Genomic DNA, 19,726 nt, shown 5'->3' with positions numbered 1-19,726 from the left:
ATTGCCAAAACATATCAATGCTAAAGTAAGATAGTATTGATGCATTGAAATAAGCATAAGCTCATGACAGGGAAACCATATCTCGGGGATGGTGAAACATCAGATGTATCATGAGAAATAGAAGAGATTACTTTGAAAATAAGCGTGAAATTACCAGGACCACAGTACTAATATAACAATTTAATACTAGCCTTACAGGATGTTGACATTGGTTGAATTTTCAGCACTGCATATGGTCTTCTGAGCACTGCCAGGATTGATCTCTAAGCACAGAACCAGTAAAAAGGCCTGAGCATAGCCAGTTGTACATTTCCTTCTTACCCTCTAAAAAGAAATTATCACATAAGTAAAGTTATCTTTAGCAGTTTAATATATGAAGTTATTTTTGAAAAATTCAATAAAAGTCATGAAGCATAGGATCTAATATTTTTAATGAGCAAAGAGAATGAATGATAAGGTAATTTAATCAGAAACTATATTCCTATGACAAACTTTTCTTAATTACCAATAACTAAACCAAACATTGGACAATTCCATGAGCAATTTCATTAGGTTGAAAGTGACTAACAGTGTCCTGCGGGGGGAATAACAGAATGATTTGCATGAAGTCTATGATCATTTTGTCAAATATAAGTAAAATTATTTTAATACAGGCAAAGTGATCACATATCAATGGGAAAATAAAGTAGCATTGCAGCTAAACTTCTAAAAACTCACATTCTTCACTGAATGTAGGGAAGTATCCCTAAAAAACAAAGCAAAAATATGATTTAAAAATCTTGTGCAAGTCATTAACTTTAGAGCATATATCTTGCAATTTTCACTTATTAATATTAAAATTTGTTTTATTCCCTCACTTAATAAATAATAAAGAGGAATAAAGTACATCAATAATCCTAAAAGTATGGGTGAACAAATTTTCTGGGAGAAAAAACAATGAAATTCATGTGTTTCTTTACAAAATTGAAAATATGGCTGTATTATTTATTGATAATTAGATAACTCCATAGTACAAAGAACTCAGTGTAAAATACAGTACAATACAATACAATGAGATAATTTGGTTACTTTCAAATAACAAAATAATAAATATTAATAATTTTTTCTATAAAACTATTGATATTAATAAATAATTACTTGTTGGTTTTTTTTTGGGGTCACACCCAGCAGTGCTCAGCGGTTACTCCTGGCTCTATGCTCAGAAATTGCTCCCGGTAGGGTCAGGGGACCATATGGGATGTTGAGATTCGAACCATGACCTTCTGCATGAAAGGCAAATGCCTTACCTCCATGCTATCTCTCCGACCCCAGATAATTAATGTTAATAGACAAACATGACATAATATTACATTACTTAAAATATGTCAAATATTAAACAGCAAAGAAAATTAAGAGGTTGTTGAAATAAATAAAAATGTTTAAAAATGATGTGATAAAATCTAAAGTTTCACTCATGAGAATGAGTTTTTAGGCCAGCATTTCTTTTAGGATAGAATAGATCAACATATAAAGATGAATTTTATTTCCATTTGTCATCTATACAACTTCTATGCCAGTAGAAACTTTAAAGAACAAATATCACTAATCAGAAAATATTAATAAATAAATAATATTCTATAAAATAATTAAAACCAAATTTTGCACTGTCAAATAATATGTTATCAAACTAAAGTGGGGGGAGGAATATGCCCCGATAGGGTACAAGAGAAATGGGGGACATTATAAGTAAGAAATGTGTACTGTGAAGGTTGTTGTACATTGTATGACAGTAACTCAGTCATGAACAATTTTATCTGTGAAAAACAAATCAAAATAAAATAACTGTATTATGAACAACCTTTGTGTTTAAATTTAAAAAAGAACAAATATAAACCAGGTGTTACTAATATATTATTGGCAGTTTCCACAAAAGGGGATGATATAGACAAACTATAATGGGACTCACTGTTTTAAAATTATATTTATTAATCTAAAAATGATGATTAATCAAGTTTATCATCTAAGACAATCATTTAAGTAAGAGAAGATTTTATAGATAAAATCCAAATCCTAAAATTTTTGTGGGATATAATGGATGATATTTTCATGTATTTCCGGAATAGAATTGAGAATCTAGCAATTACTGGTATTTATGCATTTAATAATATAAAATAGTCTGCTGTCAAATACTAATAATGTTCAAGATACATGAAAAGGGATAAATTAACTTACATTAAGAAATTCTTTTGATAAGAAACAGTTCATGAAGAAATTAAATAAACAAACAAAATAGTTTGAAGTAAAAAATACAAACACATGAAACTTCTTTAAATACTGAAATTTGAAATTTTAAAGTAAAAGGTAAATAGTCCGTTATCATACACAACACATTATGAACATTCATTTGCGTATACTTGTCTATACTATCTGAGACTATCTAGTGAAAAGTCATGGGTTATTTTCTGATAAATTGAAGATTCTTGTATCTATCTATTTTAAGATTCTTGTTAGATCATATTTATATAGCAGGTTGGCTTGTTTTTCTTCCATTATTCATATTCTTATACAGACTTTGTGAAAATATTTGCATATGAGTCTAAAGTCCATAATTGGTAAAAAAAAAAACAAAAGAGAGACTGCCCTAGATAACTCTGTGGGACTGATTTAGTCAATTGAAAGACCTTAAAGGCCTCTCTCTCATGAAGGAGAAATAAATTGCTGCCTGAATGAAAACTGCAAATTCTTTCTGTGCTGGGAATTCCAATAAGTCCTTCGTGAAGAATTTCTCTAAAGATTTTGGATTTACCTTGTCAAGCCTTCAATTATAAATCCTAATATCTTGGATACAATCTTGTCAATACACATGTTTCATATGTACATCATATACACATATATTTCATAAATGGATTCTAGTTCACTGATTGAATGATTTCTGACAAAATTCCTTATATTTAATTGGTATAGCTAATTTTACTGACAAGAACACAAATGTCATTACATTATACAGATTATGTTACCAAGCTCTTACCCAGGTGTCAAAGCATGAAAGAGTGTTTGTATAAAATAATGCTCCAGGAATTATTCTAAATTTTTTCTGAACGTGTCAAATGGAGTATTGATTAACAACAATATACTTTAAATGACCATCTAAGTATTTAAAAATCTGACTCAATTTTAGATAATTCTAATTTATTATTCTGTATGTATTCTCTATTTTTGAACTTTTTTCGCATTTGTTATAATAAAGCATACTGACAAAAGAATTTGTGCTTGTATTTGTTGTTACACTTATTAAAAACTTCCTTATGACTATGATTCTTACCCTGGGAGAATATTGAGGTAAACTTGACTGAAGTTGTTTTTAAAGAAATACTGATGTTCGGGTCAATTTTAAAACTTCTGAAATAATTGATTTGATGTTTGCCTGTGCAGGTAGGTTTTAAAAACCTTTCCATCTATATTTCATATACCTAAAATTTGACTGTTTCCTATGATATTAGTAAATTTGTTTGACTATAACACATAAATTGTTCAAGAGTTTAAGAAATAGTTTCCAATTTATAAAACCTTCTTTTCTTTTAGTAAAATTCACCCTTTTGCTTACTTGTGATCTTTATCTAATAATAATATTTATAATAATTTAATATTTATAAAAGAGTGTAAATTATAATTATTAACTAATTATAATTATCAATTAAATTATAATTATATTAAAATAATAAAATTAAATATTTATAATTATACAATAATAGACCTTTCATAGTAATATTATATATTTCACATAATTATATTATTAATTAGTTCTACAAAAATTATAGCTGAATACAATTTTGTTTACTTGACTCTTATGCAATAAAATTCACTATTTTGATTCAACAAATATTTACATATCAGATATCCAGGTTAGTGACTAGGCTATTACTAGATAAAGAAGAAAGAGTAAGAGCTTGCCAAGTTTAGCCCTATAAGACTCAGACCAGGTTCTAATTTATGATATTTGAGATAAAACAAACACAAATCAAAGATGTATTTAATAATCAAGAAGCAAAGGCAATAAAGAGAAATATTAAGATATTGAGATTTTAATATATGTGAGCAAATACATAGCCTATGGCATAGAGCCTCGTGATAAATAGTGAAATAGGAGTACTTCATTAGGTATCAAAGACATAATGTTACTTTTGGAGATTTAAAAATATAGAATATACATGTATGATGCACTAATTTGATCCCTGGCATGACATGAACCCCAAGCACTGATAGGTTTGTTGGGTGGTTTCTAGCACTAGTGGACTTATAAGCACTTTATTACTAGAACTGATCACTAAATCCTCAGACCTATAATGATACCATCAAGGAAAGACTGATCTGACCATGCCACTCAATTCTGATGTGTGTTCTTATTTAAAAATTATAAAGGAGCCCAAATGATAGCACAGCATTAAGACGTTTGTCTTGCATGTGGCCAACCCGAGATGAACCCAGATACAATTCCCACCATCCCATATAGTCCCCTGAGCCTGACAGGAGTGATTTCTAAGCATAGAGTCAAGAGTAAGCCCTGAATGCCACCAGGCGTGGCCAAAAACCAAAACCAAACAAACAAAATTATAATAGAGCTATACAAGTCATAGAACCACACTTGTCTTGCTTATGGACATTTATGGTTCCATCTCCAACATGATGAATAATGCTTCAAACATTCTGAGAAGTGCTCCCTGAGAACAGAATTTGATTATACTTGAGCAATATCAAGTAGGGCGCTTAGCTAAAACAAAGACATCTATTACTTTTATTATAATAGTGAAAATTATAAAATTAAATTAGTAAATTAACTCTGGAGACCATGGTTTAATTTAATAAAATACATCTGGTAAATTATTAAAATTTATAGAACTTAGTCATGTTATGTTCTTTTGTGTACACATGTAGTGGAGTTGGTAGTAGTGGCATTCAATCACCACTTGACCCAATAGGCAGAAATGAATGAGTTTCTGTAATTGCTAGTATAGATTAAGATTTTATTATTGTTTCTATAAATATTATCACAAAATTAATGTAATATAATAAAGATATAAAGATGTCTCATTGAGTACATGTTCATTTTGCAGTATTGTCTACCACTATGACCTTAATCACCCTTATTCTATTCTATGAACCTAGCCCCTCTAATTTTGAGTTGTTCTTAGAAATTTTCAATGGAAGAATATATATTCATAGTTCTTATAAGCATTCATTTGAATGCTTACTGTTAGCAAGATCTATGTGCACATTAGAATAAAGCAATATTTTAATCCTAAATATTTCTACATCATAATGGATGCACAATGCACATTGTTTTCTTTTAGAAAACATGATATAGATAACTTTTATCACAAAAATTTTATGTTACTGCTTATGAATTCTATTTTTATTGTATGGACCATTATTTCAATAGTCACACTCCAGGACATGGCTTACCTATTGTCATCAAAACCTAATTTAATTTAAATGTCTGAACTAGTGGAATCTCAATCTGCAGGAGTCAAAACATTGTATGCATAAAATGACTTCATTTCAATTCCACTGCTGCATGTTCCCCTAAGCTCCCACTGGGAATGACTCTAGAGGTCCAAACTAGGAGAAATTTTTGAGAAGTTCTGGGTGTGGCACATCCCCCCCAAAATAAACATTTAGTTTTTACTTCTTTTATAATTAAAACTATGATATTGATTTTTCAAAGGGACTACAAAGGCAGGCAATTATTTATATCATACGTAAAATAGAATATGCAGCGCAAGGGTGGGTGTTATCTTACTCAAGAGGAAAGCAACGGTTATAAAATAAGTAGCCATGGTTACATGGAATTTATAAAGTCTGAAATAGAATAAATCCATTGTAAATGTGATATTATAAAATTAATTTTAATTAAATATACATATGCTGAATGGAAGTAAGAATTTATTATTCTAAAATTTAAGTAATTTTATACATTTGGTTACTTTTGGGGTCAATCATAACTTTTATAAATTATTTTCTCTAATGCATTACTTTGATAAAATACATGAATTTTGTTTAATTGGTGGGCTATTTATTATGTATTAATATATTTTGTTGGAAAACAAGGTTGGGTTTATTTGTTTGTTTGTTTGGATTTTTTTTTTTTTTTTGGCTTTTTGGCTCACACAGTTGTACTCAGGGGCTACTGAATCTGAGCTCATAAATCACTATTAGCAGGCTTGTGAGACCTTATAGATTACTGGGGATGAATCTGGGTGGGCCAAGTGCAAGGCAAAAGCCCTCCCCATTGTACTATTTCTCTGGCAGGAAAACAGGTTTTGAGAGTTTTAAGCTTTGTAAATTAAAAGCAGCAATTTACATAAAGAACATTATAGTTTCTGGCACAGTAATTTTTATTTCTTGGCAATTCTTCACTTATATGTGTATTGAGCATACAAAAATAATAAAATAAAGTGAGAAGTATTAGAAAGTGCATTAATACATTGGTAATGAATTGTTGACACTCTCTCTTTTTTTTCTTTAATATGGAATGCTTCACGAATTTGCGCATCATCCTTGAGCAGGGGACATGCTAATCTTCTCTGTATCGTTCCAATTTTAGAATATGTGCTGCCTAAGCGAGCACAATTGTTGACACTCTTAAGATGGCTACAGTATCACTTTCTATGTTAAACAGACTATTAATAATATTGTAATTATTGATAGTTTAATAAAAAGTTAGAAGCCACTAAAAGAATAGTGGTAGAAAGGCCAGGTAGATAGTACAAGTAGGACACTTGAGTTGCATGTAGTCAAGCTAGGTTCAATCTTTAGCACTACATATAATTCCAAAGTTTGCCAGGAGTAATTCCTGAGTACAGAACAAATATCCCTGTACAATGGAACATGTGACCTGTAACTCAATGGCCCCCCAAATACAATAAAGGGAAACAAAAAAACTCTGTAAATAAAGCTATTTCTATAAATAATTCTGAATATGAGTGTATAATTTTAAACCTTATTTATTAATATTTTATTTTGTGGTACTCAGAAACTATATATTCTCGGGGATTAAAATTTAATCTTTTGTATGTAGAGCATGTTCTCGTGCCCTAGGAGTGAATAAAATCTCTTCTTATTATGATTTTCTCAACTTTTCTATTTTATAAAAAGTGTTTATCTTCCTCACTGTACATTCGAGTGCACATTTGTTGCCAATAAAATCATACTCATAGCGACAGCTTCTTGTATGTATTTTGAAACTAAAAATACACCTTATTATTGGGCTCCTGGAATGTTGATAGAAGCTAATGGATACTGTTCTTAGAAAATCAGAATTATTTTGTCCTTGATCTTACCTCTTTTTCTTTTCTACTTTCAGCAACTATGAAATATGACCATTTTGTTTTGTGATTTTAAGTGTACTTCAATTCTCCTTTTCTATAGCATATGTATTGCTATAAAATCTCACATATATAAACACTTAAATTCAATGATTTTTTTTATTTTCTCCCAAGCTGATTGATCTTTCATCCTTTAGTTATTCCCGAGGCCTTAAATAATATACTTTCTCCAATATTCTTGCCTTTTCTAAAAACATTCTTTTGTTTACAGATTTACAGTTTTAGATCCTTTCAGTTTCAGCAACTAAATAATCTTATTTTTTCTCTTTGCACACAGACCACTCTATTAGAAGTCAAATCATTAGAAGTTTGTTGACCTTACTTTCCCATTTTTCTCTCGGAGTCAGAGTTCTCTTTTTAAATATAAATTATATATTGTCATTACTCTGGCAAAACTGTGCAATGTGTATAGGAAGTATATCGGAAAGATGATGGGACTATAATGAAGTAAATAAAGGAATATTTTAGTACAGTTATTTCATATTTATGAATCAGAATATCCAATATATTTATGATATCACAAGATATAAGTACAATACAGGTTGATTTATTTTTCTTATTTACTTCTGTTTGTTTTTTGATTTGAGGACACACCTATGGGGCTTGGCTGCTATTCTTAGCTTTTTATTCAGGAGTGACTCTTAACAATACTCAGGGTTTTACGTGATGCTAGGGTTTTACGTGATGCTAGGGTTTTTACCCAGAATCTGTCCATGCAAGGAAAAAATTTACGTCCTGTACTATCTCTCAATTGATCCATTCTGATTTATATATTAAATCTCAATAATTCATCACAATTCTAATAAAATTCTTTTATTTTGAATACTTTTATTTTTTAGAGAAAGAGTTTTTTGAATAATTTTAAATACTAAGTTGATATGGGAAAGTGAAAGTGCCACATAAACACCACAGCATGTAAGTATAGAGTTGAAAATTTTCCTAACCTTCAATTCAAAGATGTTAAAAACTCAGTGGGAATAGCACAATATTGCAAAAATAATTAGCACAAAAATGAAGATTCAGTGTAGTAATATCAATGGAGATTTCTTTGTAATTGATTTATTTTGGATCCACATTTGGCACTGCCGAGAAGGTAAGGACTTACTTTTAAGAATTTGGGGAGGAGGGCACAATTTAATCTACAGAAATTTTCTATTGATTTTCAATAGTATCACTTATTTGCATTGTGTAACTATCACTTTCTCCTGAAGCCATTCACTTAGTGATATATTCATTATACAAGAGCTCCTTTAGACTTTTCCCTGTTTAATATCGAAGTGAATGGGAATATTTGATTAGTTTATTAAGGCACAAATAAACATATATTTAAATTAGGTAATATATTACCATAATAATTTACTTAGTAAAAATTTTATAATTTGTAAGTCTATATGACAACTTCTGAAATCAGATTTTACCCAACATTAGAGTACAAAATATAAATATATTATGAAATCATCTAGGTCATCTAATGAAAAATTGCAAAGTATAAAAATAAAAGTTTATTAGAGTCATTTACTCTAATATATTTTATTTTCCAATTTTCCAAAATCAAATTCTTGCATTTACTTTTTTTTGTTTGTTTGTTTTTGTTTTTTTGGGCCACATCCGGCGGTGCTCAGGGGTTACTCCTGGCTGTCTGCTCAGAAATAGCTCCTGGCAGACACGGGGGACCATATGGGACACCAGGATTCGAACCAACCACCTTAGGTCCTGGATTGGCTGCTTGCAAGGCAAACACCGCTGTGCTAGCTCTTCGCCCCCCCCCCCTTTTTTTTTGGCGCATTTACTTTTCATGCATACTCAAATTCTGTTGGCAACTACTCTTATTCGCATGTGATACATGGTCTTTTCAAAACTGATACAACATAAAGATCTCTTTCTTGAAAACAATATTTTAATTGAAAATTTATTTAATAAATCAAGTGTGACTAGCAGTAAGCAGTTAAGTCTTATCACTATGCATGACCAAAGAGACAAATGACTCATTTTGGTTTATAACCATCTGTGTACTTATTTCAAGCAGGCTTATAAAATGTCATATTTTCTTTTTGAAACATGAAAATTTATGAATTGGCAAAATAGTTCATAACAATGTTTCAAGCACTTTATGCATTACAGCCCTTAATGCATTCTTCTAGCTGATGTACTTACAGCATTTTCAAACATGTTTTCTCCTGTACAAGGAGTTTTTATAAAGAAAAATTATGTCTTCAGGATATTTCTAAATAGTTAAGAGAACTAGTAGCAATCAGACAAATATAGTGAATGAGGCAAGTCTGGTGGAAAAATGAAGCAAACTGATCCTAAAACCAATGTGCCATTATTTAATATATTCCTATAAATTATTGAGCATTAGTAAAACAAGAAAAACTGTTTTTGGTGTTATTTTAAGGATTTTTATAAATATTGCAGATTGATATAGACTGGTAAGTGAAAGACTAGACTCTGATTATATAGATATGGAAATTTCTATCCTAGATATTCAGTGTATGCTTCTGAGGATTTATTCCTCAACTCTCCTCAAGACTCCAGTTGCTCATTTTTTACTCTCAAATATTTATATTTGTGTAATTTTCAGTTCTGTCACTAGCAAACATATAATTCTGTAGGTCTGATAATGCAGAAAATGATATATATTCATATTTAATGGGAAACATAAATTATACAGATTTGTTAGGAAAGTACTTTAAAAGTTATCTGTTACCCTTCCCCCCAACTTCTTGCCTATCTTATCTATAGTGAGACCCTCCCACATCTGGGATGTCTGTGGTTGGTAATTGGAGTGGCCTGTTGGAGGGGTGAAAAAAATGCAGCAGGAAGAGAAACGTAGAGAGAGATGAGAGACATCATGGATGCAGAGGAGCAAGAAAGATAGCTTAGATGCACATGCACATGGCCATTAGGGCCTTAATAGAGGTGGATGTCTCCTAAAATTTCATCTGCCTGTGGATCATTTCCTTGCCGTTACCCTGATACCAACAGACCCCACAGGCCCCATCTATACTCCATCATGCACCACCCCAAAAACTCAATAATTAATATTTAATACAACAGCTATCTACATATGCTAAAGACAAAAAAGCCATAATATTGACCAACACATGTCTAAATTATTATGACGATAAAACACTATTTTTATAAAAACAATTCCTTATATAAATAAAATAGATTTATCTAAAATATTGGGAGGAACGCAGATAAAGTGCTTGCCATGCACATGGCTGATCACTGTTTAATCCATTGCACCATAGCCAGGACTTATTCTGAGCACAGAACCAGAAGTAAGCCCTGAGCACCACCATGTGTGGCCCCCAAAACAAAGAAAAAAAATGCACATTCTTAGAACTGTTTTCTTGCTTTTTAATTTTGTTTATAATATCTCAAACTTTCTTACTTGTAATTCTAAAATTCTAGATTGTATTAGATTTTAAAATAATAATACACATCATCCTTATTTGCATGAAATTACATGTAATTATAATTTTATTTGCATTTCTCTGATTGACAGTGATGAACATTTTTTTCATATGATTGCTGGCAATCTCTTTGTCTATTTTTGAGGAATTGTCTGTTTAGTAACTATCCCAGTTTTGATGAACTATTTTGTTCTTTTTGAACTTTGCAAATGATATTTATACCTTCAAAATTAACCCATTGTCTCATTTATTGTTCTTTTTCTCCTATTTTGCCCTATTCAGTAGGGTAAGTCTTTTTTTATTTTCAACATCATTTTATTTTGTTTTAAAGAGTGTGAAGGGCTCTCACAATCAATAATCAGGAGGCCAGTGAGTCCCAGCAACAATTCTTTTTATGATTTGGCAGGTCAATGCAAGGCTCCAAAGTTGTAAGGATGCTCTGCACAGGCTCTGTGTGTTGGCTTACTCAGGTCATCATTGAGTGATGGGGCCTCCGTAGACACACTAGTTGGTGCTGTGGATCGTGAGGGCTATAGTCTGTGATGTTCATAGGACCACATAGGACCAAGAATCAAAGCACTGTGCTATCTAAATTTATATAAATATAACAGCTGTAATATCTTCCAGTTCCTGAAGATTATTTCTTTCACTCTGCAGAAACTTTTGAATTTAACATGGTCTATCTTGGTGAAGACTCCTTTTGAGGTAGTTTTGTAATGATGCCTATGTATTCTTCAACTTATTTAATTGATACAGATCTGATATCAAGTTTTTAGATTAATTTTAAGTTAACCTTTGTGTATGGCTTAAGAGAGTAGTATAAATCATTATTTATTTTGAGCGAAACTAATACATTTTCCAAATACTTTTGTTGAGGAGGCCTCTTCATTGAAGAGGCTTTCCTTGCTCCACATAATACATTTAGCTCCTTTATCATAGACTGTTCTACCTTCAGAAACTTAATCTATAGGTGCTTAATTCTACTTCTTTGATCTGAGGTTTTGTCTTTACTTTAATATCACTCAATTTTATATTACAGTAGTGTCAGTTAGGTATCGTGACACTACCCATCATATTATTTTCCTCAGGAATGCTTTGACTATTATATGTCATATTTCATGAAATTTCCAAATAAATTTTAAAAATATTTAATTTGTTTTGTTGAAAAATGTCATAGAATTTTGATAGAATTTGTATTGAAAATGTAAATTTCTTTGTACTTAATTGTTCATTTGGACATATTTGGTCTTTAAGTCTAAGAGCATGGGGTGTTTCCATTTCCTCATGTCTCCTTTCATCTCTTTTAGTGCTGCTCTATAGTTTGCACTAAATAGATCTTTGATCTCCTTTGTTAGATTAATTCCCTAGATTTGAAGTTTTTGTGACTGTTTTATTGATGTCCTTGAGAAGTATGAAAACAACTTCAGTTGGATAAGATGTAGTGACAAAAGGCCACTCATTCACTCTTGATGAGGATATTTTTTAGTACAAATTCTCTTTAAAAAAGCAGAGATACTTCTTAAAAAATAAGAAGAATAGAATTTCACATGATACAATAATCCCACACTTGGACACCTACTTTGTCAACACTAAAATCTTTAATACTCAAACGATATGTTACACATTTGTACTTATCACAAAATTATTTACTGTGTATGTAAATATTTTGGGGGATTACTATGTTGCTCACCCTAATCTGATTAGGTGATTGTGCCCTACCCTAGGGTGTGACCTGGCATTCTGCCCCCACCCTAGGGTAGGACCTGATTCTGCTTCCACCATTGGTTGGTATCTGATCCCACCATTGGGTGGGACCTGACTCTGGACTATAAGAGCAAGGGTCTGTGGAAGGCGAGAGCTTTTTGCTGGCTGGAACTGAATCTGAGTCTTTGGACTTCAGTTTTGTCCATCCGAATAAAGCAAATATTTCCACGAGCCTGATTGTCTGCGAGCTGTTTACCTGCCGTTTCACCTCAGAACCGTGGGCTAGACAGGGTGGCAGACGCGTGCTCCGAGCTGGAAGAAAAGGGTCTCATTCTCCATCCCTCGATCAGTCAACCTCTTCAGGGGCTGACCTGCTACATAATGGCGCCCGAACAGGGACCTGAACCCTGGACCCTCAGAACTGTAAGTGAAATATTTCATTGGAAATTTCCTATGCTGACCATCAAATGGTTTCTGTGGTTAGTCATGTGGATTTTACCACCCTTAGTCTTACGCATTGGTGCTCTAGTATACAAGTGGATCATTCCATTTTGTTTAAAACTAATTGGTTTTGATCTAAGGACAATCACTGCAGTTGGATGGTTGTGGTCTATATTTCAAATGAAAAGTGTAGTGTCTCTAGCCATCATAGTTTGTGGAATTTCTGTGTTGACTAACGTTATTATTATGAGCATAGTTATTTGCTGTTATTTCTATTTAGGAAATAGAAAGTGTAGAAATGGTGAGGCTAAAACCAGTATAGATAATAAGGAAATTTATCTGACGAAAACTCAGACCAAGGTGCAGGCTGACGAATCCAGCCCCACCATCAACAATATAGAAATTTTTGCTGGAAGAAAAACAACTCAGAATGTTAAGCCTGATTCTAGTGAATTGCTTGACAGTAGTGACTCAGATAATGATCTACCTCCAGTGCTAACTCCACGAAGTATGCCTCCTTCTAGTCACAAAATTGAATCGCAGAGCAGAGCAGATTCAAACGATGAACCACATGCTCGGTCTCAGAGCTCTATTCAGAGTAATTTTGCTAATCAGGCCTTATCCCCTATAGACGGGGTAAATGTTTCTAACTATGTACCCTATCAGATGGAAGAATTAGATCGGTTTAAAAGATCATGTAAAGAAAATGGGCCAAAATCGCCATACAGTGTGGAGTTATTAAGACTTTGGAGTCATAACTCATCTTGGACTTTGTATGATTTTAAAAGAATCGCTGAAATATGCCTGTCGTCTAAACAGCGAACTGAATGGGAAATGTACTATTCAGAAGGCGTAAAAGCTAAATTATATAGTCCGGATGGTATGAAAAAGCAAGTGGCAGGTGTTACTCTATCGTATGAATTATTGATGGCAGAAAATCAATTTGCAAATATTCAGACACAAGCAGCTTTACCTAAGGAAATCTTAAATTTAATCAGGGAGATTGCATTGTCAGCATGGGAAAAAATTGATTCTAACAGCATTGGTAGAGGAAACTTTTTAAAAATTACCCAAGGGCCTTATGAGTCATTTGCAGAGTTTGTAGGTAAGATTAAAGATGCTCTGAAGTTACAGGTGGAAGATGAGGAGATTAGAAACTTCCTAGTAAAATCTTTGGCCTATCATAATGCAAATTCAGCCTGTAGATTAGTATTGAATACATTAAATGAAAAGTCAGATCTGAATGATTACCTTTATGCCTGCCGGAATGTCTATGTGGAACCCCAACCCCCACCCCACTCAGACTCAGTACAAACCTTCCCAGTTACCAAGGGAACAATGCCTTACTTCCCTCGGGGACAGAACACTTTCCGGAAACCAGGTCTTTGCCCAAAATGCAAAAGGGGTCGCCACTGGGCGAAAGATTGCAGATCCAGAAACCTCATTAATAATAACCTAAGTAGAGGTTTCAACACAGTCCCCAGGAGGCAAATCGCCTGCTACCATTGTGGAAAACAGGGACATATCAAAAGAAATTGTCGTCTCCTTATAAATTCAGCTCCCCAAGAATACACATACAAGATGCAGGGAAACGCCCACAGGGCCTCCCCCCAGGCCCTTCCAAATCAGGGGCAAAGTTCACAGACAATAATCCTTCCAAGCCCAGCCCAAGAAAATTCATCACGATAAGGGAATTAATCCACTCTACTTCAGGGAGTGCCGGATTAGACATATTATGCCCAGAGGACATTACAATTTACCCAGGAGCATGCCCTTACATGTTAGAAACTGGCATTGTAGGCCCGCCACCCCCAGATACCATGGGTTTGATTCTTGGCAGAAGTTCCCTCAACATAAAGGGTATATCAGTAATCACTGGTGTCATTGATTCAGATTCTATGGGAGAAATCATTGTAGTTATTACTGTACCAGTTACATGGACCTTTAAAAAAGGAGAAGCGATTGCCCAGATAGTAATAGTGCCTTATGTCAAATTTGGGACTTCAGATAAGACTAGAATTGGAGGTTTTGGAAGCACAGATCCGGGTGCTGCTCAAAACCCAATCATGGCTCTGGTTACTAAATGTAAAGATGAACACCCAATGATCAAACTTCACTTGGAAGGCAAACCCTTTGATGGAATGATAGATACGGGTGCTCAGGATACCGTAATTTCTGATAAAGAATGGCCAGAAAATTGGCCTCTTCAGGAAATCCCGTATTCCCTAGAAGGAATAGGAGGCCTGAGTTCCTGTCTGTTGAGTACGAGGACTATACTATTTTACGGCCCAGAAAATCAAAAAGCAATAATCAGACCTCACGTGGGCCCATTTTCACCATCCCTGTGGGGCCCTGACCTACACAAACAGTGGAAAGCAGAATTCCACATCCCATTAGCTCCAGAAGAGCCCGAACCTTCTTTTGATTTAAAAACCAAAAATTTTTAGTGGGGGCCACTGCAGTAAAAACACCAGCACCAATAAAAATAAAATAGAAATCTGATGAACCAATTTGGACAGGTCAGTGGCCCCTTAAAACTGATAAATTAAAGGTGCTGACAGAATTAGTGGAGGAACAGCTAAGTTTAGGACATATTGAACCATCTTTTTCTCAATGGAATTCACCTATATTCACTATAAAAAAGAAATCCGGTAAATGGAGACTTTTGATGGATCTTAGAGCTATAAATTTATCCATGATACCTATGGGCAAATTGCAGACTGGTTTACCATCACCTGTAGTTATTCCAAAGGAATGGCCACTAATTATAATTGATCTGAAAGACTGCTTCTACCATATTCCTATCCACCCAGATGATAAAAAACGTTTTGCATTCTCAGTTCCTTCTCTCAATAATACCCATCCCTGCAGACGTTTCCAATGGACTGTTCTCCCCCAAGGCATGCTGAATTCCCCAACCATGTGTCAGTTTTTTGTAGATAAGGTTTTGAGCCCTGCTCGTGAAAAATTTCCTCAAGCCATGATATTTCATTATACAGATGATATCTTGCTCACAATGAACAACGAAACAGATTTACAGGAATTATACTCTTATGTTACTGACTGTTTACAAACATCAGGACTGAAAATAGCTTTAGAAAAAATACAGATAATGCCACCGTATCAATATTTGGGTTTTATTTTGGACCAGACGTCTATACGTCCACAAAAAATTTCTATCAAAAAAGAAAACCTCAGAACGCTTAATGATTTTCAGAGACTTTTAGGTGACGTAAATTGGCTCCGCCCTGCACTAGGAATCCCAAATGCAGAGTTATCTAATCTGTTTAAAACGTTGGAGGGTGATCCTGCTTTAGATAGCCCGAGAAATTTAACAACAGCTGCCAAAAATGAATTGGACATCTTCTTGAGCAGATTACAAAAATCGTTTCTCTCAAGATTCATCCCAGGAGAAAAGGTATTACTGTTAATCTTCCCTACTATAGAAAACCCCCACAGGGGCCTTGATGCAACAGTCAGGACCTTTTGAATGGGTGTATTTACATAACAAACAACCTCGCTCAGTTGTCCCCTACTTACAACTGATTTCAGAGATTATTATCAAGGCAAGACTCAGATCTATATCTTTACTAGGTTTTGACCCAGATATAATAGTTTTGCCAGTACCAAAAAAGGAAATTGAGTCAATATTGCCAATTAATGAATCTCTACAAAGGGCTCTCTCAGATTTCACAGGAGAAATATCCTCCCATTATCCAGCAGGAAAAATTTGGGACTTTTTAAAGAAAACTCAGTTTGTTATTTCTTCAATTGTTCGGGATTCCCCTATTCCCAATGCCAAGGTTTTTTACATTGATGGATCCCAAAATGGAAAAGGAGGAATAACTGGAGACAACATTAATATGACCATAGATACCAAATATAAATCTGCACAGAAAGTTGAATTAGCAACGTTAATTTACCTATTAGAAAATGTATCTGAAGCCATGAATATAGTTTCTGATTCTTTGTATGTGGTAAATTTATGTCATGTGATAGCCACTGCATCCCTTAATGATAATAACCCGATCATACAGGACTTACTTAAACAACTACAGCAGCTTCTTCAAAAACGAACTGAGCCCATCTTCATCACACATATTAGAGCCCACTCAGGTCTTCCAGGACCTATGGCTCAAGGAAATAAAACTGCTGACTTGCTAGCAATGCCTATATTTAAATCACCTATAGAGGAACATTCAGCCCTACACACAAATGCTCGCCGTTTACATGTGAATTACCAAATTCCATGGAGGCAAGCTAGAGAAATCGTAGAAAACTGCAACGTATGTGCACCGTTAACAAAAAAGACTCACATAGCAGGAGCAAACCCAAGAGGCTTACAGTCTAACGAACTTTGGCAAATGGATATAACTCAAACAGATTTATTTCCAAGGAAACCTTATCTTCATGTTGTGGTGGACACTTATTCTCGGTTTATGTGGGCAATTCCCATGTCTTCTCAAAAATCTAAGGCTGCTTGTAGTTTTCTTTTACAATGTTTCTCTGTGATGGGTATTCCATATTCTATAAAAACTGATAATGGGCCAGCCTATGTTAGCAAAACTTTTGAATTTTTTTGTAAGGAATGGCAGATAAGACATCTCAGAGGAATTCCTTACAATTGTAGGGGACAGGCCATTGTAGAAAGGACTCACAGAACCTTAAAAACTCAATTGCAAAAAAATAGAAAAAGAGGTTTACCACCAACGGATTTGCTATCTTTGACTCTTATCACACTAAATTACTTTAACTTACCCCAAGGGGAAAGCTACACTGCAGCGGAAAGACATTTTAAAGAAGATATTCAGAGACAAGAAACAACCCATAAGCCTATTTGGTTCAAGGAGGATGAAAAATGGATAGCTGGCTATCTTCTCCTAAGAGGAAGGGGTTATGCCTATGTTTCTATAAATGATGACCCTCCTAAGAAATTTTGGGTTCCATTACGTCTTGTTAGAAATCGGGCTAGCACAAATGATCAGGTTCAGACTACAAACTCCCCTTCAGAGAAAAAACAGAATACTTCAGACACTAACAGCAGTAATATTACTAAGGTCTCTGGGGCAGGGAACGATTTAGCTGTCACACACCATACAATGAGTGAGACTGATGGTAGTGATAAACCCTTACACTCCGAGATGCAAAAGGAAAGACAGGAACCTGTCTTAACTGGGCTCCAAAATATAGGAAACTCTTGCTACATGAACTCAATATTGCAATGCTTATATAATATTTCAGACTTAACTCAGTATTTTTATAAGGATCATTATAAAAAGGATATTAACAAGAAAAATCCGATGGGGCATGAAGGTAAATTAGCCGAAGAATTTGGTCGGCTCATCAAAACCATGGGAAATGGATTTCATAGATATATTAACCCTGAAAGCTTCAAAGTAACAATTGGTTTACTTAATGACCAGTTTGCTGGACACAATCAGCAGGATCCTCACGAACTACTGATATTCCTAATAGAGGGATTACATCAGGACTTGCTTACTGTAAATCTAATGACAGACAAAACTACACATCTCATGGGAAATGAAAATTATGAACAATTTAGTCCAGAACACCAAAAGGCTCATAAATCTATTATTTATGATCTCTTTCAAGGACAATTCAAATCTATACTCCAGTGTCTCACTTGCCACCAAAAGTCTGAGGTTTATGAGACATTTGTTCATTTGTCTTTGGCTGTTACATCTACAGATAAATGTACATTACAGGAATGCCTCTCTGAATTTTTTAAAGAAGAAGAATTAAGAAATGACAACAAAGTTCTGTGCAACAGTTGCAAAAATAGAAGGGATTTTTCAAAGAAAACGTACTTATGGAAACTGCCACCAGTACTTATAATACACTTGAAACGTTTTGCTTTTGATGGCAAACAAATAAAAAAATTGCATACTTATGTAGATTTTCCTTTAGAAGACCTCAATTTAGAGGAATTCACTTCAGAGAATAAAAGCAAGATTAAGAAATACAACTTATCATCGGTGTCAAACCATTATGGTAAAGTTCACTATGGACACTGTACTTCATACTGTAAAATTGCTGCAAAACAACACTGGATCAATTTTGATGACAAGAAGATCAAAAAAGTCCCTAATACATTGGTGAAATCCAGAGCAGCATACATCCTGTTTTATACTTCTTAGAGATCTACAATGAACACCAGATAATCATTTTACTTCCCTATCAGTTGCTATTAATGCTCTAGGATTCTTTCCACAGGCATGATCAATGAATATAGATTGAAAATCATGAATCCCCAATGTCTTTCCTTGTAGGATGGATTTATGTCTTAATTTCATTATTGCTCTAGGTCTCAGTTAATCATGAAATTTTACAAATTAATTTAGTCAAGGTTCACCTGAAAGAGAAATTTCTCATCATATTAATGTTGTTTTTCTTTCTAGGTATACTCATTTAACGACTTTCACTCTTTTTATTTTAACATCATTGCTTTATTTCCCTCAATTTAGGTTTTAAGACGCTTATATAATGATAATTTTAGGTGGACTTTCTTCACAGTGCTTCTTGCCTATGATTGATTATCATAAAGTTACTGTTATACAATAACTTTGTATATATACTGATATACACGTATAGTAGAGTTGTCCATGTTTGTATTATGCATGAAATTCTCTTTCAGATCTGCTAGGCAAAAAAAAAATATTTTTAGTGAATTTGAAATGATTTATCTAAACAATTGCCGGCTATTACATTTTAAGGAGCTTTTAATTGATTCAGCTGAATTCTCTTTTCTTTTGCTCTATTTTGGATCCTTTCCAACAAATA

At 33.5% G+C, this 19,726-nt stretch overlaps 1 non-coding gene across 1 annotated transcript; it reads right to left on the bottom strand.

The window, feature by feature from the left end:
• Positions 1-6,497: 6,497 nt before the first annotated feature.
• On the bottom strand, positions 6,498-6,604 carry LOC126003225 (U6 spliceosomal RNA). The gene has a single exon (XR_007493758.1). It is a non-coding gene; the product is annotated as a U6 spliceosomal RNA (small nuclear RNA).
• Positions 6,605-19,726: the final 13,122 nt, after the last annotated feature.

The sequence above is a fragment of the Suncus etruscus genome, chromosome 2, assembly GCF_024139225.1.
Source record: "Suncus etruscus isolate mSunEtr1 chromosome 2, mSunEtr1.pri.cur, whole genome shotgun sequence".
Classification (NCBI taxonomy): domain Eukaryota; kingdom Metazoa; phylum Chordata; class Mammalia; order Eulipotyphla; family Soricidae; genus Suncus; species Suncus etruscus.
Note: the sequence above shows the minus strand (reverse complement) of the source record. Positions and strands in the feature narration are given on the sequence as shown.